This window comes from Tachypleus tridentatus, chromosome 2 (genome assembly GCF_004210375.1).
Source record: "Tachypleus tridentatus isolate NWPU-2018 chromosome 2, ASM421037v1, whole genome shotgun sequence".
In the NCBI taxonomy this organism is placed as follows: Eukaryota; Metazoa; Arthropoda; class Merostomata; order Xiphosura; family Limulidae; genus Tachypleus; species Tachypleus tridentatus.
The window spans coordinates 53082947-53109197 of record NC_134826.1 but is presented as its reverse complement, the minus strand read 5'-3'; the positions used below and the strand labels follow the sequence as shown (position 1 = coordinate 53109197).

The following is a 26251-nucleotide window of genomic DNA, read 5'->3' as shown; positions in this document are numbered from 1 at the left end:
ACCCAACTTACTAACATTATTTACATAATAATTTTAGGCCTAATAAAGTAATTCTGTGTACACTTGGGGATAGTAATTTTGAAAAGAAATCTTGCGTCCATTTATCTTCAATAAAACTTGCATTGTTTCATATTACCCTTCACCATTCGCAAAGTCACACGATACAGTACGCAGCGGCATCTACTGGCAGAAGTCTTCCCTGTCTTATGAGTAGGCATATGAAAGATGGTTGTGATATTTCCCTGCATTCTTCTAGCCTGACTGGTCACTGTGGTTATTATCGACCAGGAGAAGACCCAAGTTTCTGTCTCTGTGAACATTGAGTACTGATTACTACATATCTTCATGTAGCATTGTGTCGTAGTATCTTGTAATTAAACCAAGACGACCTATTTCGTTTAAACTAATTCACTCTCTTTTATTGGAGTTCCTCTGGAATTAGGTACTCCATCGTGACGAAGGGTCGCCATGTGACATCTGTATGTTCATATTACATTCTTGTGTCTTTGATTCGCATAAGATCACGTGGTCACTGCACAAAAATTTAGAAAAATAAAGTCCATTAAACACATTTTCGTAGGTAGACTGTTTAAATCGGCAACAAAGAAGATGTTAGCTGATTTTCTGTTTGCTAGAACTGTAGCTGGAAAGAAAAGAAAGTCAAATTTATGGATAAAATATACTTTGTTGCCAACCGGTAAAAATTTGTTACACGAACCAAGCGGCAACTTTTAAAAACTGGGTTTCGATACTCGTGGTGGGCACAGCAAAGATAGCCCATTGCATAACCTTGTGCTTAACAATATGCAGACACATGTCAATTTCTTTGTTCTCAGCTTCTGTAACATTAAGCAGCTAGTTTATTTGTGTTGGATTTTGTCTGTGTTGGCAGTTGGTTCATTTGTTATATTGGGTTTTGTCTGTGTTGATTACAGGGGTATAATATGGGAGTCGTAGGTGATTTGAATAACAATGAATCTGTTTTTTAAATACTTTTCATCTAGATGAGTGATGAACCATTTGTTTCCTTGTTGTCTCTCTGTCTTATTTATGTTTCGATTTTTAGAATTTTGGAAATTCGAACTTTGAATAAACAAAGATTTGGCAATAGTGTCACTGGTCAAGAAAACAAACAAAACTATATTGCTTTTACCTCTATCTCTGGACCAAGTCCATATTGATTTTAATCCTGTCTCTGGATTAAGTCCATATTTATTTCAACTCTGTTTCTGGACCAAGTCCATATTGATTTTAATCTTGTCTTTGGATTAAGTCCATATTATTTTAATCCTGTCTTTGTATTAAGTTCATATTTATTTTAACTCTGTCTCTGGACCAAGTCTATATTTATTTTAATCCTGTCTTTGGATTAAGTCCATATTTATTTTAACTCTGTCTCTGGACAAAGTCCATATATGTTTTAACTGTGTCTCTGGACTAAGTCCATATTGATTTTAGCTGTGTCTCCGGACCAAGTCCATATTGATTTGAACTCTGACTCTGGACCAAGTTTATATAAATTGGGATTGATGCTTTATTTTTGCCACCAATTTTTTAAATATAATTAATTATATCAGTAAATAATTGAAAACATTATTATATGTTTTGCCACCGCTGTAGATTTATAAAAAACAGTTATTGTTTTGTAATGTGGCGGAAATATTAAAATACACGCTCCATAATTTCGACGATTATGAAAAACTTGGTCTGGAGAGAGTGTTATGGTGGTTGAAACAGCTATGCCCACGTGTTTTTTCTATTATACGTGTCCTTCTATTAAAAAAATGAAGTAAAATGGAAAGTCTGCAGACAATGTTGCGCCTGGAGCGGTCACTATTCACAATGACTTTCTACATCAATTAACGGACCGGTGACTTACGAGGCCGGAATTGGGAAATCATAATTTTCTTCGACCGTACAGAAGAGCTCAGCACCGTCGTGTGGCCTTTTGGACACTCGGTCACATTTTTGTCTTCAAGCGTTTCGTCTTGATGCAGAAGAAAAATTGTCAGTTTCACGTGGAGAGATGCTGGGATCGAGACTAGACTCCCACAAATCATTGCAACACTTCCGGTTGGCAATATGACACGCGCCCATAACCCATTCTTCACCTTTTCTTTAGCAGGCATGCATCTAGGGAAACCTAGACACGTGATGAATCATCGTTTTGTTGTAATACCATCTTCCATCGCATCCTCATGTGTTGATATGATTATCTTTGAAAGATTCTTTCTCGTGGGATTTGCACGAGATATAAATTGTACGTCACTGATAAGTTATGCAGGGGATGCTCTGGTAAAATCTGTGGGGGTATTTCGGAAGGCAAGGCGCACTTCATCAATCTGATATTCGCAACATGTACATGGTTGTGTTATTTTCCAAGCAAAATTTGTGCCATATCTAGTGTTGCCTTCTATGTTTTGTAACAACGAAGTAACGGATTTTATAAATACCCTCACACAAAGGTGAAAAATTGAAACAGGTTTCAATTTAATTGTTTCATTCGGTGGTTTTGAATTTCATGCAAAGGTACACGAGGGCTACCTGTGTTAGCCGTCCCTGATTTTGCAGTGTAAGACTAAATGGGAAGGCAGCTAGTCATCACCATCCACCACCAACTTTGACTAGCTATGACTATGCGCGAAATTCAAAACAAACCATGGATTTTTTCCCATGGATTCCAGGTGAAAAGGAAGACAAAAGCTAGAACTGGAACGTCGAGAAAATACTGGTTCTTGTAATCGTAATATCTTATTTACTTATATGTATAACCATCTACACAAAGGGGTAAGAAATAAACACATTGGCACTGAATGTCACTTTATTATTATTAAACTGTTTAAGTTAGTTCGTTTAAATCACATGTTTAACAGATGGAACACGAAAGGAGATAAACAATAATGGCCTTGAGGGATCGATAATTATACACATCATTATAATGTAGCGTATTGGACTGAAGTCATTATGATGTAGCGTATTGAACTGAAGATCTCGGGTTCCAAACGTGGTTCCAAAAATCAAAATAAATCGCTTTGCACTTTCAACTGTGAGTGCGTTATAAATGTGACAACCAGCCGAGCTATTCGATTCAGAATAACTGCTTCAGGAACATTCGAGTATTTTGAAAGAAGCACCCTGAAAAAGGTGTGTTGCGTATTTTTCGTATCGCACCAAGTTTTAGAATACAGCCGTATTGTTGTAGCTTTTATTTCGAAAATAACCAACGGAACACACAAGATGCCCTTGAAGGATCGAAACCCGCCGTCGACTCGTGTTCGGCCTTCTCAACCAGTGTAAACGTCAGTCGTACTCTTTGTTCGTAAAAGAGTAGCTCAACAGTTGGCGGTGGATGCCGAAAGCCGGCAGCTCAAAGATACCAGGTAATCTTGAATTGTCTGTGATAAATTTCAGTCAGATGTTTCCTAAGTACTCGATGACATGTAATAGGATGAAACTACAAGTAATAATTTGATGGTTCCTGTTCATATAAGTAAAGAGAGGGAAAAATTGAATAACTGGGGTTTATTACCTGGCAGTGGTCGAATGGGTATGTAAGTGTGGAGGGGTGTATAAAATGGGTTAATATCTTATACAAGCCGTTGATCCCCCTTGCATCTGTGTAGCCAAACGTATGAATTTATATGAATATAGCAAAAAAACAAACAAATTAGGGATCTGTGACACGTCTGTAACATGTTATGTCAAAACTATGTGGGTATTAAAAGTTGATGTGGGCAAACGGACAGAATCGCATGTGATATTTATATACCGAGGTCGGTGGGGCTTTTATTTAACACACTTTCCATGGTGTAAGATTTTCATGGCTTGTTTACCTTATCATCACACTTCGATTATCACCGACGGCGCGCGAACTCCCAAATTGATGAAGACATATATTAAAATTTTATGGAATCAGCCGGCTAACCGCTGCCTTCAGCTCTTGAGTCATTTGAATACATTCAAATACTGGTGGATATGGTCTTTATGAGATTTCACGCTTTGGGCCACTTTAGGAGATCTAGCAGAGGGAGAAATTTTCTGCTATTCAGTCAGTTTCTAATAGTTGTGACGTTTGACAGTCTTGTACGAGTAAAGATATATAACTCGTCCATACATCGTTCTGTATCGCAGAAGTGTTGGAGCAAGGGCTGAAAACGGCAGAAGCTTTACTGCATGTTTAGACGAATTTAATGGCTTTACTTGGCTAATTAATAAAAATAAATCGTTTAATTAATGAAATGCTTTAATATGTTTGGCTTTTTTAGTTTGCCATCATGTATAGGAACTAGGGTTAATAATGTTTTCTGGTAGAATGTTATTGATTCTATATATGTGTTTATGTATTAAACAATAATACGCCTTTACAAACAAACAACAATCGCTTGGCAACAATAATTACATGATGTTATATAATAATTATAAGGCCGGTAATAATATAAATCATAATGTTTCTTATGAATTAGACGCAACGTTACAACATTATTGGCAGACCTAAATGAAGTACATTGCTGTATATGGTAAATTAATAACGTTTCCAAACTCCCATAAATATTCCTTATGGATCCAGTGCATCAAGTGTTAGTTGAAACCGTATTTGTTTGGTGTGAATTTCTCGCAAAGCTGCACGAGTGCTATTTGCGCTAGCCGTTCCATAAATGAGCAATGTAAGACTAAAGGGATAGACAGCCAGTCACACTTTTACCAACTAATAGTGGGATTGATCGTAACATGATATCGCACCTGCAGCTGAAAGGACGAACGTTAAGATGTGCAACACCGTAGTAACTAACGAAACATAACTTTTAATTACTAAGTGCGTGACGTTATCTAGCAATAAGGCAGATAACACCTTTCTTTATGGACTCTTTACGGGTTTCCTTATTTGTATTATTTCGCCGGACATTTGAATTCCAGAGATAAGTATTGTAGTTTACTGAACAACTCGAGTCTGCCCTCTGCAGCTACTACAGGAACATCGGTAGAACAATTCTTCATGTCGTGATGAATCTCATGAGGATGAATTATTTTTAATTTGTCGCCACGACAATTTGACGCCCAGTCATGCTAATGAACTGTGGCCTCCTAGTGAAAAGAACAACATAATCTGGCTTCTCTTTGACTGACATTCGGACGAAGCGCGTGTTCACCCTCCCCTGTTGGAAGCGACATCAAAAGACAAGGGATTACCGTCACCCTGATAACAACAAATCCTTCCTGTTATCCATGGGTTAACAAGCACTTACAGTGTAGGCCTCATCGTCCGGCAGATCCGTCCAAGGGAATCAGCCTTGAAACATCACTCTCATCAGCGCTCTCTTACGTGTTTCTGAGCAGAGTAACTCTGGCAGGTATTCGTCTGAGGATAGAAAGATACAAGATTTTGTCTTTAGATAATTTTATGGTTGACGTGCCATGTTACATATCCGAAGGCCCATGGTTGGAGTCCCGTCGCAAAATGATAACAGTAATCGCCCTTCGCGCTTTGAGACCGCTTATGACTCATATAAGAATGAAGATAAAATTCCGCTAGGCGATCAAAGTTGTCTAAAAGATGGCGGTGGGTATTATTGAATATGTAGCTTTTAGTCTATTACTTCATAATTAGGGACGGCTAGCACAGTTAGAACTTTTTAAAGCCAAACGTATCTTTTTGAAATAAACAAACGAACATTTATAGCCGAAAATACAGCTAACAGCAATATTAATCTCCTGATGAAACACTGCATTCAAATCTTTGTAAGTTAGAACTTGAGGACAGTGTAGTTAAATAGCTGTGTCCACGACGTTCATGTTTTATTTGTAGTTTTCATCTAAATTGGTAACTTGCTGTGATAAGAGATTAGTTACTATAAACTCTTGTCTTCGGGAAGATGAACGAAGGTTATATCTGTTAGCATCTTATTTATAATTACATAATAGTTTATCTATTAACATGTTATTATATACATTAACGTCTTATTAACATATTACTATATCTATTGATATATTATTATATAAACATCTTATTAACCTCTTTTACAAAAGAGTTACCTTCAATACACAAATTTGCATGATGAAAAACAAACCTTGTTTGTTTGTTTGTAACTAAGCACAAAGCTACACAATGAGCTACCTGCGCTCTGCTAGAAACCCAGTTTCTAGCATTTTATGTTGGCAGACATACCGTTGTGCGACTGGGGGGGGGTCAAAGAATCTTGAACATTTTGGTAAAGTTAAACGCATATCCTTTCCAAGGTGCCTGGCATGTTCTGATGGGTAAGGTCTCGAAGTCTAGAAAATTTGTCCATGATCCTTCCTTTCAGCCTTGGAGGCGTTGAAATGTGACTGCCATTCCTACTGTTCGTTGGTACAGAGTTCCTCAAGCGTTGAAGGTGGGTGGTGCTGACTGGCTGCTGTCCCTCTGGTCTATCTCTTCAAAGTTAAGGATGGCTATACAGTTAGGCTTCAAGTAGAAGTTCTTCATGAAATTAAACCAAAACAACCAGCTTTGAAACATCTTTGAAACAGCGTCTTTTCCGCAGGCTAAAAATAAAGTTTTAACTAAATATTCCAGAGGGAGAAACAAAACAAAACTTAAACTAATGTACAGAAAAAATTAAACTGCCAGAAATTTCGCTCTAAAGATAAATTAATTTCAATATGACACTTCATGCAAAGAAGTATGGATTTCTAGGCCAAGATAAATAATCAACACCCATTCTGTCTTCATTTATTAACGCAAAATCTATTGTTAAACCAACTCCTTCATCTTATGTTAAACTTACAACGAGGCCTGGTGATTAAAACGCTCGACACAAAATCTTATGGTTGCGGGTTCGAATCCCGTCACTGAATATTCAACCATAGGAGCGTTATAACTTGATGGTCAATCCCACTATTCGTTAGTAAAAGAGCAGTCCAAGAGTTGGGGCCTGGTATTACCAGGTGATTAAGGCACTGGACTCGTAATCCGAAGGTCATGGATTCGAATCTCCGTCACACCAAACATGCTTGCCCTTTCAGTCTTGAGGACGTTATAATGTTACGGTCAATCCCACTATTTGTTGGTAAAAAAGTAGCCCAAGAGTTGGCGGTGGGTGATGATGACTAGCTGCCTTCCCTCTAGTCTTACATTGATAAATTAGGGACGGCTAGCGCAGATAGCCCTCATGTAGCTTTTGTCTTTAAGAACCTGTTTTGAAGTTTGACTTAAAAGTATTACTGACTACACCATTTTGAAAAACTCCTGGAAGCTCCAGTAGTATTAATCCTAAAGTTATAAAGTGAGTTTTGTAATAATAATGATAAACGATGTATTTAAAACTGGTACGATCACTAAAATCTGTAGCTAGTTTTGTCACTTGACGGGTCCTCTTTCCTAATCAGTAATTAAAAATGAGTAATTGCCCTGCAGTTACGAGTAACGATGCTCATCATGGTCTCTAATCGAGTAGGAGCGCCCCCTACAATCACAAGTAACGATGTTCGTCAAGGTTTCCAATCCAGAAGAAGTGCACCCTACAGTCAAAGTAATGATATTTGTCAGGGGTTTCAATCCAGTACTTGTGCACCCTGGAGTAACAAATAACGACATTCATCAGGTTTCCAATCGAGTAGAAGTGCCCTCTACAATTGCAAGTAAGGATTACTCATCAGGGTTTCTAATCCAGTAGAAAACCAACAGTGTTTATTAGGTTTTGAACACACTTTTTATTTCTTATACGATAAATTTTTATTACTCTACTAATAAGGATTGAATTAATTTATTTTTAAAAACGCCCCCAACAAACTTTATGTGAACCTCCAGTGAGTTACCAGTAACGGTTGCGGTCAGAGCTGGAGTGTTATTGTAATGAGAGTATACACGAATACACTGGGAATATATACGAATACAATGATAGGATATCAGACAATGCGAGAGAGTTAAATCGTCTCTTCACTTTTGTGTATTAGCAATCAAGGTTTGAACCGTGCATTGAATATTAAAGCTTGAATTCCAGCGTCAGTCAGTACGTGTGATCCGTCGTAGCACACAAACCTCCGTTAGTGGAAGGTGATATATAAAACTAAGAATGAAAATGGGGATTTTTTTATTAATTTATTTACGTTGGGGAGGGGGGGGAAGTCGATGACTTTAGCCATTATAAATTAAAATAAATAGGGACTATGTAACCGTATAACACAATCCACGTGGGACGCATTGTTTTGGGAGTTATTTTTCTGGTAGGTTTCAAATAAATAATATTTTGTTTGTTGTTAAGCACGAAGCTACACAAAGGACTATTTGTGCTGTGCCCATAACGGGTATTGAAACCCAACTTATAGTGTTATAAATCTTAAAACTTACCGCTGAGCCACTGAAGGATACCAAAAAGAGAGGCGGTTTATGTTCTTAGAACAGATACTTACAGTTGCCGTCTATTCTTCAAAGTTTCATCAGACACATTTATTTTAAAGGTTCAGTTTTATAGATATGGGTCAAAGGTCATAGAAACGTTCATTATTTATGCTGTTTACAGGTTCGTCTTTAACAGTGGAAATACAAAACAGACGAATGAATTAAAATTTTATCACTGTAAGTCATGGTATTACTGTGTGTATGGCCAGGTGGTTAGGGCGTTCGACTCGTAATTTAAGGTTCGTGGGTTCGAATTCCTCTCACACTGAACATATTCGCCCTTTCAGCCCTGGGGGCGTTACAATGTGACGGTCAATTCTACTATTCGTTGGTAAAAGAGTAACCCAAAAGTTGGCGGTGGGTGGTGATGACTAGTTGCCTTCCCTCTAGTCTTACACTGCTAGCGCAGATAGCCCTCGTGTAGCTTTGTGCAAAATTCAAAATAAGCAGTTATTGTGTGTACACGAAGACGTAGGATATACATGTTAATGCATAAGTAGTGATATGTACTTATTGTCTTTACCAAATACATGCCCAGACTTGTCGTTCTAGGGCCATCATTAGACTCCCAAGTGCATCGTTGATACGTTGTTTCGTAGAACAGTCACTCAGTCATTCCGTCCATATAAATAAACCGTTCTATCTATCTTCTTTTGATGGTTATTGACCATTCCACACACTGTCATTCCCCATTCTGGGAAGTACTTTTAGCTCTGACTTACCGAGATGTGTGTCCGCATCCGTATTTTTTGTTGTTGCTGTTAATGCTGTACGGGCTGGAAGTGCCAGAGGGCCATTTCCTCCGGGAAGATACATGGTATAACCTAGCCTCTGGTAGCATTCGAATCTTTCTTTATAGTTTCACTTCGTTTTTAGACATACTAATGATAATGTGTTTTAGAACGACCAGAACCTTGGTAGAATTGTGGTCATTTTGTTTGAACCCTTCCACAGTGGCCGTTGTTAGGAAAAGAATCATTTCAGCACCGCCTGAACAAGAGTTCTCAGAAAATTTTACTTTACAAAAGTGTTCTCGTAGTCTTAATGCACAGTTACAGAATCGAACCCCCAATTTTAGCGTGGTAAGTCTATACACCCACCTTAACCCATTAACTGTCTCTCTCGATTTTCTTCTTTCTCTTCTTACAGTGTACTCATGTATAAAGTTTATACTTTCAATAAAGGTGTAGAAATGTGTCGAGAATGTTAGTGTAATTTGAAATGGTTGTATAATTCAATGTGATTGTTGGTAAGAAAGGTTAATCACAGTTTACCAAAACATATATGCTCCATTAACTCAGGGCTGAGCGTTGTCCAATGGTTAGCATACCGGTCAGTGGATCTGAAGGTGCGTGGTTCGCGTCCCTTTATCTGAAAAAAAATTGCGCTCCGCAATTTGGGATCGTGGGTTATAAGAGTAATAGTTAACTCTCCCTATTCAGTATGACAAGAGTAACTTAAGAGTTGGCGGGGAGTGATTTTATCATCAAAGGCAGCTACTGCAGATAACCCTGCTGTTGCTTTGTGCGAAAATCAACAAATTATTAAGTCAAAAAGTGTTTTATTTTTCTCAAATTGTAAACAGAATTCCCAGTTGTTTACTAAGTATCATCAACTTGTAACCAAAACTAAGAAACTACCTAGTATTTAACTAAATTGATTCAATATAATACTGTAGTTAGGAATGTGAACTGACATAAAACAAACATGACTTGATAAAAATTCACTAATTCTTCAGTTGACGATATTCACAGATGTAATCCCAGTAATATTGCACTAAGTTTTAACAGCTTAGGATGTTTAGGTTAGTCCTAAATCCATACACTAATTCAACAGTACTTATAAAGATGGGCCTGGCATGGCCTAGCGCGTTAAGGCCTGCGCTTCGTAATCTGAGGGTCGCGGGTTCGCGCCCGAGTCGCGCCAAACATGCTCGCCCTCCCAGCCGTGGGGGGCGTTATAATGTGACGGTCAATCCCACTTTTCGTTGGTAAAAGAGTAGCCCAAGAGTTGGCGGTGGGTGGTGATGACTAGCTGCCTTCCCTCTAGTCTTACACTGCAAAATTAGGGACGGCTAGCACAGATAGCCCTCGAGTAGCTTTGTGCGAAATTCCAAAACAAACAAACTTATAAAGATAAAATATGTGAAACTTGCACTACAGACTTCTCTTTCTGCGTATTATTCATTATAAAAACTCATTTTAAAATTATTTGTAAATACTGGGCAACGAATGATACGTATTTTGACCCCTTGCCTAGCACTCTCTTTCAAAGTCATACCTTTATACATAAGCAGAATTACAGGGGGGCAAGAGGAAAAGCAGCCCCCCATATTTTTTGTGGGGTGTAGAACACACACCACATTCACAATAACTAAGTTATTTTGTTTATTTGATATAAATCTCAAAGCGACACAAAAGGTTGTCTTTGCCCATCACAGGTATCGAAACCCGATTTTAGCTGTATAAGTCCGCAGACATTGCACTGTTTCACTTTCTTGTCTCCCTCCCTCACACATTTTAATCCCAAATATCGTCCATCGTTATCTGTATTTGCTAGTTTACAGAAATTATTTTACAAACAAATAGGAATGTAAAAAAACGAATTTATTTTAGTTAGGAACGTTATGGAGTCTAAAAGACCTTTAAAAAGTAATGAAGAAATTACGATACACAATGTGATGCGTGGTAAACAAATGTACAGAGTGTATTAAATAATAAGTTGTTTGTGTTTTTTTTTTATAAAAGTGAGTCGATTTCGTGGCGTGTGAGATCTACGTTGAAACATGGCCTCTGCATGTGATAACAAGAACGTTACGTGATTTCTGTAATCCGAAACTCCCTTGCGTTGCGTTTTCTTTGAAGTCCTTGAAAACGTGCGTATGTATAATTAATTTGGAGATGTTGTAGTGTTATCTTACAAACGTTGTGTTAATTACACTCTGGGCATTAGCAAGCTTTTGTATCTGTTAGGTTTCACGTATCCTTCGGAAGTCAACTGTTGAGTGTTACGATACCAAACGCATCAGAGTCGATCATTCGATGCCGTTTTTATGTTTAGCTTTGTGCATTCTGTCTTCGCCAGACACAGTTGGTGATGCAGTCTTTGATGAAGAATATATATTTTTGTATTGTATGTAGTTTGGCATTTTTGTTATATTTAAACGAAACATTATCATGTATTGTGTAAAATATTTAATAATTTAAGATGATAACTTATATTACAATTCCTTTTTCTACCTTATAAGAACAGATGTTTTTCATTTCCGGCTGCTTTGTTTTACTTCCGGTTACACACATTTTTAGTTCCAACTACTTCGATGTTTCACTTCCGGTTACATGCATCTTTAGTTCTGGCTAGTTAGATGTTTTACTTCAGGTTACATGCATCTTTAGTTCTGGCTAGTTAGATGTTTTACTTCAGGTTACATGCATCTTTAGTTCTGGCTAGTTCGATGCTTCACTTCCTGTTGCATATATGTTTAGTTCCGGCTACTTCGGTGTTTTACCGTTTCCGTTGCTTTCCATGTTCCAGATATAATTCTTTTCATATTTCAGTATCAGCTACTTCCGAAAACCGCTTCACACCAGAATTTTATTTTGTGTTTATTAGTAATGCTGAGTTTATGGTTGACTTTTTTTTTTCTTGTTAAGTTGCACTCTCGTTAGCCCGATAGTTTGAAGTACATGACAAGGTAGTACTGAACGTATAATAATGGAAGAAATAATAATAATTTTGCTATTTCCTAAGCCAGCTGAATAGGAACAAGATAATAAAATAACATCGAATTTACAATCAGGGAAACACAAAATTGTCTTCTTTTTTATTTTATGTGATTCTTTAAAATTTGGTTAGATAATTCAAGGGGTAGGTCCCCTCCCTTGTGGATGCCAGTGGCCAGATGTTTAAGGTATTAGCATATGGTTTAAAGTTAACGTTGGATATACAGTTTTCATTGATTCAGAGATGGCCTTTCAAATTAAAATTTGCTAGGTCGATTTTGTTCGACAGTCGCATCGTGAGCTAAACTTCTAGACATAATCATATTTCATATTTCTGTTTTTTGTGGAAGTTCAGGTTAAATTTTTTCCTTTTTTTTGTTACTGTTTTGCTTTTAAATTTGTCTTAGTTGTTACCTAAGCCTTTTTTACGCCCACCCATATGGGATACGGAAAACCCGATTCTGCGTAATGTTCCTCTTAACAGGAATTTGTTAGTATATCCTAATTTCCTCGTGCAGTAAAAATTGTACCGTATCATTATGTTTCACTTTCTTTAAGCATGTGCGTCAGAATGATAGAGAAGAATAGAAAGTTCGTAAAGGAAAATGGACGAAATATATATTTATTTTAACTTTCACAAACTGAATATCAAACTTTGAAATAACGGTGGTAGAGAAAACAATTGTCTCTTTGATATTCCGAGATTCTCAGTGGAAGTGAATATTTCATTTTTTAACCTTTTTTTTTTTCCAAAACCTTTAAGCCTAACATGTTCTGTACGGATATCGATAAATCCTGACTAAACATTTGTCAAAAATAAATATAAACTCGATTCTTCCCGTTTACCCTGTGGGCCCGGCATGGCCAGGTGGTTAGGTCGCTCGACTCATAATCTGAGGACCGCGGGTTTGAATTCACGTCACACCAAACATACTCACCCTTTCAGCCGTAGGGAGCGTTGTAATGTTATGGCCATTCCCACTATTTGTTGGTGAAAGAGTAGCCCAAGATGAGTAGTTACCTTCCTCTAGTCTTTCACAGCTAAATTAGATATGGCTAGCATAGATAATGTAGCTTTGCGCAAAATACGAAACAAACCCTTCCCTTATCGTATATTTCCCGTTTAAAAGACAGAAATGTACTTTATTTTTAGAAACAAGCGTGGCCGGTCTGAGAATCTTTAAAAAAAAAAAAAACAGCGTTCCGATAGTGCGTTATATAAATAACAATCAAATCCAACTATTCAGTCAAAGTGCCCCAAGGGTTGACAGTCGGTGTTGTTAGCTGTATTCCGTCTGGTTCAAATTGAATACAAAGTCCTTTATTTGTGTATCTGTGTGGGAAACCTTTACTGTTGAACAGTTGTTAACAGAATAGTCTAATGTTTTGCGATATCTAGTGTGAAAACTAAACTGTGAATTTATTTAACATCACGTGCGATTAAATTCAAATTGCTTATCCCTGCCCACTAATGTTTTGTTTGTTTTTTCTTGTTACTCACAAAGACTGTCTTCGTTCTACTAACCGCTGGTATCAAAACCCGATTTCTAGTTGTGTGCCACCAGGGGACATCTTCTGATGTCCGGTCATGTTGATGAGCAAATGGAAATAAGATTTTTTCCCAACATGTAAAAATAAAGTATGTTCTTATGCCATTTCATGGGTTGTTTGAACAGAAACAGTTGTTTTTGTAAAGGAAATAACCTAGTTATGACACCTACATATGCCCCCCGCTAGTACAGCGGTAAGCCTACGAATTTACAACGCTAAAATCAGGGGTTCGATTCCCATCGGTGGGCTCAGCAGATAGCTCAATGTGGCTTTGCTATAAGAAAACATACACACATCTCTCTACTATTGCATAATTGAGTGATGTTGCACAGTTTGTTTTATGTTATGAAACATTAACGGTTTCTTTCATTCTGGTTTCTGGTTAACAGAATATTTTCTAAATGGTATCAAGATTAATTTGGTAAACTGTAAACTGCTGTGTTAGAAGTTGATGACGTGAATGTCACATTAGTTTACTTTTAAAAGTTGTTCATTCTTTGTAAAGTCGTGAAATTAGAGTCCAAAGTTTACATTTAAAAAAGAAATAAAAAATGAGTGAAGGAGGAACTCGGCGAATCCTGAACGACGTTATCTCTAAAGATGAAGCATGCTTTTTTTTTTTTTTGTCTTTAATTTACCAAGTTTTTCAAACAGTGTCCATATCTATCTAATGTTGTCGATAACCTTCGAGAAATATTGGTCACCAAGCACTGAGAAGTCGCAGCTGGGGAATCACTCTAGCAAGCATCAACCAAATACGTTAGAAGAAAACAAACAAGCGGATTATACGTTTGTTTTTCTCTATTTTCCTTGTTTTCATTTCTTCAGTTGCTTCGCTGTTTTTAATCAGGAAATAGCATTGTTTTTCTTTCTCTCTTTTTTTCTTCTTCTGCGGTAGCTAAACTAATTTCAGGCGGTAATGCTGAAATCTGTTTTGTTCCGTGGTAGTTTGCGAAAGAAACCTAGCTAACTTATTGACTGCCCCTGAATCTGTAATGAGTTACTCTGCATAGTTCTTTTAGTAATTTAGTTTTTCGAATCAATTTCTACTTTGTTTAGGCAAGAAACGTTTTGTTTGTCCATTCTCTTTCTTGTTACCATGTGGTAAAATTGGTTTAATATTTAATGGGACTAAATAACATGCCCAGTAGTATAATGATTTGCAACTGTACATCATACAAGTTCAGACTTGAATCAACAACGTAAAAGGTGTGTGTGTGTGTGTGTGTACGAGTACTTTATAAGTTCACAATGTTGTTTTTTTTTGCGAATTTCTTTGTCTAGGAAGCTTTCCCCGCACATTTTGGAGCTAGCAGGACCAAACTCCGTTGGTGGACTTCAAGTTAACCCAGTCGGCGTCCTTATCTGTGTGAAGTAGCTCTATTCGTAAAGTAATTCAGTCATAACGGGAGTCTAGAAGTAGGTTTGTAGCCTCACTGAACTCTAATATGGTATCAGACGTTCTGCCCCTGATACCGTTATCTGTGTGAAGTAGCTCCCTTACCTTTATTCGTAAAGTAATTCAGTCATAACGGGAGTCTAGAAGTAGATTTGTAGCCTCACTGAACTCTAATATTGTATCAGACGTTCTGCCCCTGATACCGTTCCGGATCTCCATAAATGTCACAGTCAAATCTGTGTTCATACCCACACTCACAAGCTAACAAGACCAAACTTGGCACACGATATCATGCCTCTGCGGGTGTTCTAACAGAACCTTACCTTTATTCGTAAAGTAATTCAGTCATAACGGGAGTCTAGAAGTAGGTTTGTAGCCTCACTGAACTCTAATATTGTATCAGACGTTCTGCCCCTGATACCGTTCCGGATCTCCATAAATGTCACAGTCAAATCTGTGTTCATACCCACACTCACAAGCTAACAAGACCAAACTTGGCACACGATACCATGCCTCTGCGGATGTTCTAACAGAGTTTTTAAGGGTATAGACACTTCCCACCCCATGAGGTACCTAGAGAAGTATTCGGACACAGTGGAGGAACTTGAACAGTATGATGACCCCCACACTGAAGCGAGGGTATTTTATATTGTTGTTTATAAAACATGTTAGTACTTCCTCAAGTTTGTAGCAGTATATACCAGTAAAACTTCAGGTTATAGCAGTGGTACATATCAGAACTTCCGCAAGTGTGAAATAACACATGCCAATGTGTCACGAGCCGTTCTTTGTTTTAGACGCTTTATTAATACGTACAATTAATTATTTGTCGAAACCTGTTGAAGCCTACTCGAGTACTAACATAGAAACACGCCATTCCTGTCTATACTTGTATTAAGTCTCGTGCGATTCCTTTGTGACACATTTGGGTTAATGTTTCGTACATAGGTTTAACGTAAATGAAACATATGTCCCCATTCACAGAAGCACGTGGTACAGATGAAACGTGATGAACAAAGGAAGGGACAACCAGCACAAAACACAACTGTTGTGTATTAACAAAGAGCCTAAATGTATGACTTAATGTGCTCCAGAGGGCGGTTTACCTCTTATAAAGGAATAGTGTCTTCACAGATCAATAACAAGTTGCGGGTCTTGAAAATATACTTATATACACATTTACTTAAATAAAGGTACACATTTAACTTCCGAGTTGTCTTTTGTCAAGCAAAGAATCAGACCTTTTACTTCAATTGTATACTTTGGGTGGTACTAAAGGTGTTTTATATTTAGTAACAGTTGTCGTGTTTCATCCTGGTGTTGTAGGTGTTTTATATTTATTAACAGCTGTCATGTTTCATCTTGGTACTGTAGGTATTTTATATTTATTAACAGCTGTCATGTTTCATCTTGGTACTGTAGGTATTTTATATTTATTAACAGCTGTCATGTTTCATCTTGGTACTGTAGGTATTTTATATTTATTAACAGCTGTCATGTTTCATCTTGGTACTGTAGGTATTTTATATTTATTAACAGCTGTCATGTTTCATCTTGGTACTGTAGGTATTTTATATTTATTAACAGCTGTCATGTTTCATCTTCGTACTGTAGGTATTTTATATTTATTAACAGCTGTCATGTTTCATCTTGGTACTGTAGGTATTTTATATTTATTAACAGCTGTCATGTTTCATCTTCGTACTGTAGGTATTTTATATTTATTAACAGCTGTCATGTTTCATCTTGGTACTGTAGGTATTTTATATTTATTAACAGCTGTCATGTTTCATCTTCGTACTGTAGGTATTTTATATTTATTAACAGCTGTCATGTTTCATCTTGGTACTGTAGGTATTTTATATTTATTAACAGCTGTCATGTTTCATCTCTGCACTGTAGATATTTTATATTTATTAACAGCTGTCATGTTTCATCTTGGTACTGTAGGTATTTTATATTTATTAACAGCTGTCATGTTTCATCTTGGTACTGTAGGTATTTTATATTTATTAACAGCTGTCATGTTTCATCTTCGTACTGTAGGTATTTTATATTTATTAACAGCTGTCATGTTTCATCTTCGTACTGTAGGTATTTTATATTTATTAACAGCTGTCATGTTTCATCTTGGTACTGTAGGTATTTTATATTTATTAACAGCTGTCATGTTTCATCTTGGTACTGTAGGTATTTTATATTTATTAACAGCTGTCATGTTTCATCTTGGTACTGTAGGTATTTTATATTTATTAACAGCTGTCATGTTTCATCTTCGTACTGTAGGTATTTTATATTTATTAACAGCTGTCATGTTTCATCTTCGTACTGTAGGTATTTTATATTTATTAACAGCTGTCATGTTTCATCTTGGTACTGTAGGTATTTTATATTTATTAACAGCTGTCATGTTTCATCTTGGTACTGTAGGTATTTTATATTTATTAACAGCTGTCATGTTTCATCTTGGTACTGTAGGTATTTTATATTTATTAACAGCTGTCATGTTTCATCTTCGTACTGTAGGTATTTTATATTTATTAACAGCTGTCATGTTTCATCTTGGTACTGTAGGTATTTTATATTTATTAACAGCTGTCATGTTTCATCTTCGTACTGTAGGTATTTTATATTTATTAACAGCTGTCATGTTTCATCTTGGTACTGTAGGTATTTTATATTTATTAACAGCTGTCATGTTTCATCTTGGTACTGTAGGTATTTTATATTTATTAACAGCTGTCATGTTTCATCTTGGTACTGTAGGTGTTTTATATTTATTAACAGCTGTCATGTTTCATCTTCGTACTGTAGGTATTTTATATTTATTAACAGCTGTCATGTTTCATCTTCGTACTGTAGGTATTTTATATTTATTAACAGCTGTCATGTTTCATCTTGGTACTGTAGGTATTTTATATTTATTAACAGCTGTCATGTTTCATCTTCGTACTGTAGATATTTTATATTTATTAACAGCTGTCATGTTTCATCTTCGTACTGTAGGTATTTTATATTTATTAACAGCTGTCATGTTTCATCTTCGTACTGTAGATATTTTATATTTATTAACAGCTGTCATGTTTCATCTTCGTACTGTAGGTATTTTATATTTATTAACAGCTGTCATGTTTCATCTTGGTACTGTAGGTATTTTATATTTATTAACAGCTGTCATGTTTCATCTTCGTACTGTAGATATTTTATATTTATTAACAGCTGTCATGTTTCATCTTGGTACTGTAGGTATTTTATATTTATTAACAGCTGTCATGTTTCATCTTGGTACTGTAGGTATTTTATATTTATTAACAGCTGTCATGTTTCATCTTCGTACTGTAGGTATTTTATATTTATTAACAGCTGTCATGTTTCATCTTCTGTACTGTAGGTATTTTATATTTATTAACAGCTGTCATGTTTCATCTTGGTACTGTAGGTATTTTATATTTATTAACAGCTGTCATGTTTCATCTTCGTACTGTAGGTATTTTATATTTATTAACAGCTGTCATGTTTCATCTTGGTACTGTAGGTATTTTATATTTATTAACAGCTGTCATGTTTCATCTTCGTACTGTAGGTATTTTATATTTATTAACAGCTGTCATGTTTCATCTTCGTACTGTAGGTATTTTATATTTATTAACAGCTGTCATGTTTCATCTTGGTACTGTAGGTATTTTATATTTATTAACAGCTGTCATGTTTCATCTTCTGTACTGTAGGTATTTTATATTTATTAACAGCTGTCATGTTTCATCTTGGTACTGTAGGTATTTTATATTTATTAACAGCTGTCATGTTTCATCTTCGTACTGTAGGTATTTTATATTTATTAACAGCTGTCATGTTTCATCTTGGTACTGTAGGTATTTTATATTTATTAACAGCTGTCATGTTTCATCTTCGTACTGTAGATATTTTATATTTATTAACAGTTGTCATTCTTCGTCCTGGTACTGTAGGTGTTTTATTTCCAGAAAGTTATAAAAAGTTATATTTTCCTCATATAATTTTGAATGTTTGCCTTTTAATATGGTTTTCATTGACTATGAATCCAAAGTCATTGCTATTGAGTGATCAGAGCCAAAAACCAAGAGTTATTAGAAACAGATATCTCCAAGAACTAAGTGATATTGAAGACTAATCATCCCGAGAACCAAGGGTTATTAAAAACAGATTTTCCCAAGAATCAAGGTTTATTAAAAACAGATCTTTTGTTTTAGGGTTTCAATTGTAATGTAACATTTAAAACTACTGGCTTCTAAAGTATTCATCTTTATGGTAATTTTGGTGCGCATAGCATACTTTTCTGTTTGAAGAAAACTGTGATTTATAAGACGGATAAAGAAAGAACCCTTTGTTTTCTGTAATTTCTAGTCTTAAGTCTACGTAACACACACGAGGAAGAACAACCAGACCCACAGCTGATGCGACTAGACAACATGTTAATAGCTGAAGGTGTAGCGGGACCAGAGAAAGGTGGGGGGGCAGGAGCAGCAGCAAATGCCTCAGCAGCGGCATCTGGTGGACCTGGACAACCCGAAAATACGATTGAACATTCAGATTATCGGGCGAAGCTAGCACAAATAAGACAGATATATCACCAGGAACTAGAAAAGTACGAGCAGGTAAGTTGCTTTATGCATTCGAACTTACAGGAATAAACAAAACCGAAACTAAAACCACTATCACTGATAATTATATACTTTCGAGGTTAGAGTCGGTCAGTCCAATGTAACTTGTTCATATAACTGAGTACATCGTGCTGTTTAAATGTTTATATATCTGTAGCATCTGCCATATTCTGGAAATATAATATATCCTTGTAGAACATCATTCTCAAGTAAAGTATGAAGTTTTGAAATAATATCCACGTTTAGAAACGAAATAAATAATAACTGTGTATTGTGGTTTGTAAACACTTCGCGTTGCTGCTTTGTAAACACTATGTTGTTGTTCTCTAAACACTGTGTTGTTGTGTTGTAAACTGTATTGTTGTTCTCTAAACACTGTGTTGTTGTCTCGTATTGATATTTTTACAACAGTGAAATTCTACCAGTGCAGATTGGGTATTTTCTATTTGCTAGACGTAAACCACGTGACTACTTAATAAGAAGCTATTGTGTGAACTCACTTTTAATAATTTAAATGACAACGAAAATACATTTTAATGAAAATAATAATAAATTTTGTTTTTATCGCTCATATAATTAAGGTCAGTGGTATTCATTTAATCTTAGCGATTTAATCAGCTGTGATGATCCATTTCACGTATCAAGTTTTCTTACTTGACCAAGCATTATTCATATATACATATAAATTAAATAAGTGTTTGAGTCATGATTTATTAGAGGCTGACAGGTTATGCTTAAGAGATTTTTTAAAAAATAATTTATGCGAAAGGTGAAAAGTCACCCAGATGATAGAATTACGAAGAGAATTCATGGCAGGTTGTGATAACAGTATTTAAAATGGTTTAAAACCCGTATAAAACCAGTTTCAAATACTGTTTTGCCACCCTACCTGTATGGTGTTGTTAATAACCAAGTGCTTTCTTGGCGCCACCTTTTAGTCTGCTACTGTATAAATGATTGGTTGGGAGGACTATCTTTTGTTCCTCGGCCTTCTGTTGAAGTTGTTATTACACTGTGTATTCGGATGTTTAATAACACGTATTTTATTTTTGAGTAGTAATTTGTTTGATACTATAAAAACTTGTCGTTTTAGTTCCTGCTGCAGTGCTCACACCTAGCGGCAATTTAGGTAATTATAGTGTTTGTCATCCATCACTTTCAGACTCATAACTGTCTTCAAAAATTAAATCAGAAACTATATATATATATATGTAGTAGTTTCATACAAAGTTCACATCACTAAGAACTTCCGTTTTATGTTTCATTACTGTTACTTCCTATTTTTAGCTTTGATCAACAGTTTTTTCTTTGTTTTCTGTTTGATGCCCATCCACACCATCTATTCATGTATTGTTTCTCTTACCTTTGTATCGAACTTTATATATCCTTTTTGTTGTGTGATGTGGACTTGTCTATTTTAATATTACTCCAGTTTAAAACATTCCATCTTTGTTTTCCTTCAATTTATCCATGTTGTGTCTCGATCATTTTTATTTGCATGACCTGTTACAGTTTGAATTACATTTATACTGTTTATCCATCTGTCTTAATTCCATATATTTTATATGATTTTAATCTGGATCCATGTTACCCTGTATAGCTTTTGGTTTATATCTATGTTACCTTGTGTAGTGTTTGATGTAGATCCATGTTACCTTGTGTAGTGTGTGGTTTATATCCATATTACCGTGTGTAACGTTTGGTTTATATCCATGTTACCGTTTGTAGTGTTTGGTTTATATCCATGTTACTGTTTGTAGTGTTTGGTTTATATCCATGTTACCGTTTTTAGTATTTGGTTTAGATCCATGTTACCTTGTGTAGTGTTTGATCTAGATTCATGTTACCTTGTGTAGTGTTTGATCTAGATTCATGTTACCTTGTGTAGTGTTTGATCTAGATTCATGTTACCTTGTGTAGTGTTTGATGTAGATCCATGTTACCTTGTGTAGTGTTTGATGTAGATCCATGTTACCGTTTTTAGTGTTTGGTGTATATCCATGTTACCTTGTGTAGTGTTTGATGTAGATCCATGTTACCTTGTGTAGTGTGTGGTTTATATCCATATTACCGTGTGTAACGTTTGGTTTATATCCATGTTACCGTTTGTAGTGTTTGGTTTATATCCATGTTACTGTTTGTAGTGTTTGGTTTATATCCATGTTACCGTTTTTAGTATTTGGTTTAGATCCATGTTACCTTGTGTAGTGTTTGATCTAGATTCATGTTACCTTGTGTAGTGTTTGATCTAGATTCATGTTACCTTGTGTAGTGTTTGATCTAGATTCATGTTACCTTGTGTAGTGTTTGATGTAGATCCATGTTACCGTTTTTAGTGTTTGGTGTATATCCATGTTACCTTGTGTAGTGTTTGATCTAGATCCATGTTACCTTGTGTAGTGTTTGGTTTACGTCCATGTTGCCTTGTGTAGTGCTTGGTTTATATCCATGTTACCTTGTGTAGTGCTTGGTTTATATCCATGTTACCTTGTGTAGTGTTTGATTTATATCCATGTTACCTTGTGTAGTGCTTGGTTTATGTCCATGTTACCTTGTGTAGTGTTTGGTTTATATCCATGTTACCTCGTGTAGTGTTTGATCTATATCCATGTTACCTCGTGTAGTGTTTGGTTTATATCCATGTTACCTCGTGTAGTGTTTGGTTTATATCCATGTTCCCTCGTGTATTGTTGGGTTTATATCCATGTTCCCTCGTGTAGTGTTTGGTTTATATCCATGTTACCTTGTGTAGTGTTTGGTTTATATCCATGTTACCTCGTGTAGTGTTTGATCTATATCCATGTTACCTTGTGTAGTGTTTGATGTAGATCCATGTTACCGTTTTTAGTGTTTGGTGTATATCCATGTTACCTTGTGTAGTGTTTGATCTAGATCCATGTTACCTTGTGTAGTGTTTGGTTTACGTCCATGTTGCCTTGTGTAGTGCTTGGTTTATATCCATGTTACCTTGTGTAGTGCTTGGTTTATGTCCATGTTACCTTGTGTAGTGTTTGGTTTATATCCATGTTACCTCGTGTAGTGTTTGATCTATATCCATGTTACCTCGTGTAGTGTTTGGTTTATATCCATGTTACCTCGTGTAGTGTTTGGTTTATATCCATGTTCCCTCGTGTAGTGTTTGGTTTATATCCATGTTCCCTCGTGTAGTGTTTGGTTTATATCCATGTTCCCTCGTGTAGTGTTTGGTTTATATCCATGTTACCTTGTGTAGTGTTTGGTTTATATCCATGTCACCTTGTGTAGTGTTTGATTTATATCCATATTATCCATTTATGTTTTTGTTTTTTTGCATTCAACTTGTGCTTGTTTTATTTTTAGACCAATGTCACCTCAAATTATAACTGTATTATTTTTTGCATGTCATGTTTGTTCAAAATCCGTATTAATACTACCATTAGTTCTGGATTCTTTGTTATCTTTTTGTGTCATACCTCGTGTTTAGGACTTATTCTTCATCGTATGAAACCAGTACAAATACCGTGCATACCAAATGGGAATAAAATCATCATTTCAGCGTTCAATATTAGCAGGATAGTTTATTCTTAGTGTGTGTTTTATATTGTATTAATTTCGCTACGTATTTACACTGTGTATCATAACTTTGTTGCCCGAAATCCAACTTGAGCTGGTTAAGTGACGGGCTGCACAGCTGTCGCTTTGAAAGTGACAAACTAAATTTGTGGAGATTAAAGCTTTAACTTACAGATCCTAGGCCACGTTTAACCGGCCGTCGTGTCAAAACTGTCATAGCGAAGTGTGGCAATACTCACCCAGGGAAGACCCGGTCAAAGCTGAGACGGTTGACAGTGTGCCTATTGGATGCTAGTGACAGCAGGGCCTTGGGAGAAACGCAATTGATCCGTTTAAATTCTTCATCGATAACCCCAGCTGTGAATGTTCGGAATTCTACCCCAGCTTGGGTGCTCGTGGGAAGAGTCACCTGCGACCAAGTGGGTTTGCATCTCGGATATATCGGGTCGTAAACCTTCCCATTCAATACAAGTTCCAACAGTAGAGGCACTGTCAAAAATGAAATCTTTCGACTGGACGAATTCTTCGGTTTTCCATCGGGACCAAAATGTATCGTTTCTGTGATAGGGCCACGTGACTAAGATCTCATCTTATGCTGCACTATCTGTCTCTCTCACGAGCTTACAACACCGGTGTGAAAGAAGGACTGACAGCCCGCAAACGAAATCCACGTGCACGCGCAGATGACGTCTTAATCATGTTGACCAATAGATAATCCAATTGAAGATGTGAATTAAAGAGTGTGTATCAGTATTATAACTTTCAAGAAATGTGTAGAAACTCTAAGCCTTCTCCAGCTATATACACGTTGCACTTTATATACATAGACATATAAACTACAAGTTTGTAATTATTTAAGGAAAGAATTAAATATATTCTTTTATTCTCTATTTTTGTATCTATTCTCGGAGTTTTATGGTGACAATAGGAATAAAAACAGCGAGTGTTTTACAGACGGACATAGATAGATATATACACAGCTTTCTCTGTTCGAAAGTACAGATACAAGAACCGTGATCATGGCTAGATAGAGTGGCACAGCTGCTATAACTCGTAACTGGATATCCGAGCTAGCTATCCGTGGGGAAATAGACAAATGCTTCTCTAACAAAGGCTTATAACAAGGAAATGTGTTATTAGAGCTAGGACAATAGTGTCTCCTTTTCCGAGCCCTAATGGCTGAACCATCCGTAGATTGATACTCAATTAATTCCAGCAGTGGCAGCACACTTGGGGCGACCCGTGACTTATCGGTGTCGCTTTGCCGTGACGGGCGACCCAACTGTCTGTGGGCGCCGCCCTTTCTTGCCCCTTATCCGCCCGCGCTGCATGTACTGGAGAAAGTGAAGTACGCCCCTTGACGCCTCGTAGCCCCTTTCTCAGATTATCCGTGACGCAGGCCTACTTATATTCATGTTTTATGTTCTCATAACACCATCAGTACCACACTTACGATCTCCGTCTATGCAGCTCCGGCTAATTCATTAGAACCGATATCTCGGTGGAGTTACCTTCGTAATCATATGGCTGCCAGCCCGCTTAGATCTCTTCAGCATCATGAATCTTCGGGCTAACTGAATGTCATCATTAGCTGCGGGCCGGTAGATGGAAAATGTGAATATTTTATAAGTATTTAAAACAGAAGATAGAAACGTTATTTTCTCGAGGCACTGTCTCTACAGACGTGATTACAAAAGCGAGAGAGTTAGTCTTTATTAGAACAGTGTGTATAGGATGGAGAATAAATATATGAATATAGAATAAACTTTCAAGTACACTGTTAACCCTCCATATACGTGGATGTCGTTTTTCCGCCATTTTCCAAGACAACGGACCTAAAGTACTAGCGAATAAATATATCAATTGGTTTAGTTCTCTTAAGATTTTAAATATTTTAGAGCAAAAAAAAAAAAAAAAAAAAAAGAGCGAACCATGTTCGTTTCACTGGATAGTTAACTTTAAAACAACATTAAGTCTCGATGGAGCGTGCGCACTAACATAAATAAATAATTCGTTCCACAGAGATGCATCGTATGTAGGTATAGAATTATGTGACAATGATTAATTTTCAATATCGATTAACATATTGTTATACGCGTAAGATCTAACAGTGTCATTGTATTTATATATTCAATGTTTAATCCATTATCCTCATGTTTTTACTCGGTGCTAAACCTGTTATCCATGTTTTTCACTCAGTGTTATATCCATTATCTACGTGTTTTTGTTGTTTATTTGTTTTGTTGTTGTTGTTGTTTTTTTTTTTTTTTTTGCTCAGTGTTAAACTCGTTTTATCAGCAATGGCTGTCTTCCTTTTCAAACCTCAAGTCTGTTGCATCTTGAGGTGGTTTCACCAATAACACTTTTGTTTCCTTTCTACAGAAGTTGCAAGGTTCTTTAGCAGAGAGGCCATGGACTATGGATCTGCAGGTTCAATGCTCGTGTCCCATATGGTGCACTTTGGGGCCGTTTGTACATCTAATACACTGCTGGCCAAAATCTTAAGGCCAAGGGACATAAAGAAAAAATATGCATTTTGCGTTGTTAGACTCAACCAGTTATTTGAGAAGAGCTTCGAAAGATGGAAATAAGGAAAGGGAAAATAAAAATTTAAAAAAATTTTAGCATTTAATGGGAAAATGTGAACACTATGAAATTAGCCTAAATACTAGCTGGTCAAAAGTTTAAGACCATACTGAAACGAAGCGTTAATCGGTAAACACGTAACGAAATTTAGTCATTTGTGTTGAAGCATCAGCGTTGTCAACATTTCCCAGTGACATCTCCTGTGTTACATTGGGTAAAAACATGGCAAAGGCTAAAACGTTGACAGAGTTTGAACGTGGAAGAATTGTCGAGCTGCAAAAGCAAGGTCTCTCTCAGTGTGCCATCGCTGGTGAGATTGGGCGTAGTAAAACTGATGTTGCAAATTTCTTCAAAGACCCTGAGGGATGCGGAACGAGTATGCCAAGTGGTCGGCCCAAGAACATTTCGCCGGCGTTGAGCAGGA

At 36.4% G+C, this 26251-nt stretch overlaps 1 pseudogene across 1 annotated transcript in view; it reads left to right on the top strand.

The window, feature by feature from the left end:
• LOC143243827 (pre-B-cell leukemia transcription factor 1-like) overlaps window positions 1-26251 on the top strand; it is a 178875-nt pseudogene that overhangs the window by 106884 nt on the left and 45740 nt on the right. The window contains exon 3 of the transcript XR_013024780.1: window positions 19433-19683. The product of XR_013024780.1 is annotated as a pre-B-cell leukemia transcription factor 1-like (transcript). The remainder of the gene's footprint in view (window positions 1-19432; window positions 19684-26251) is intronic.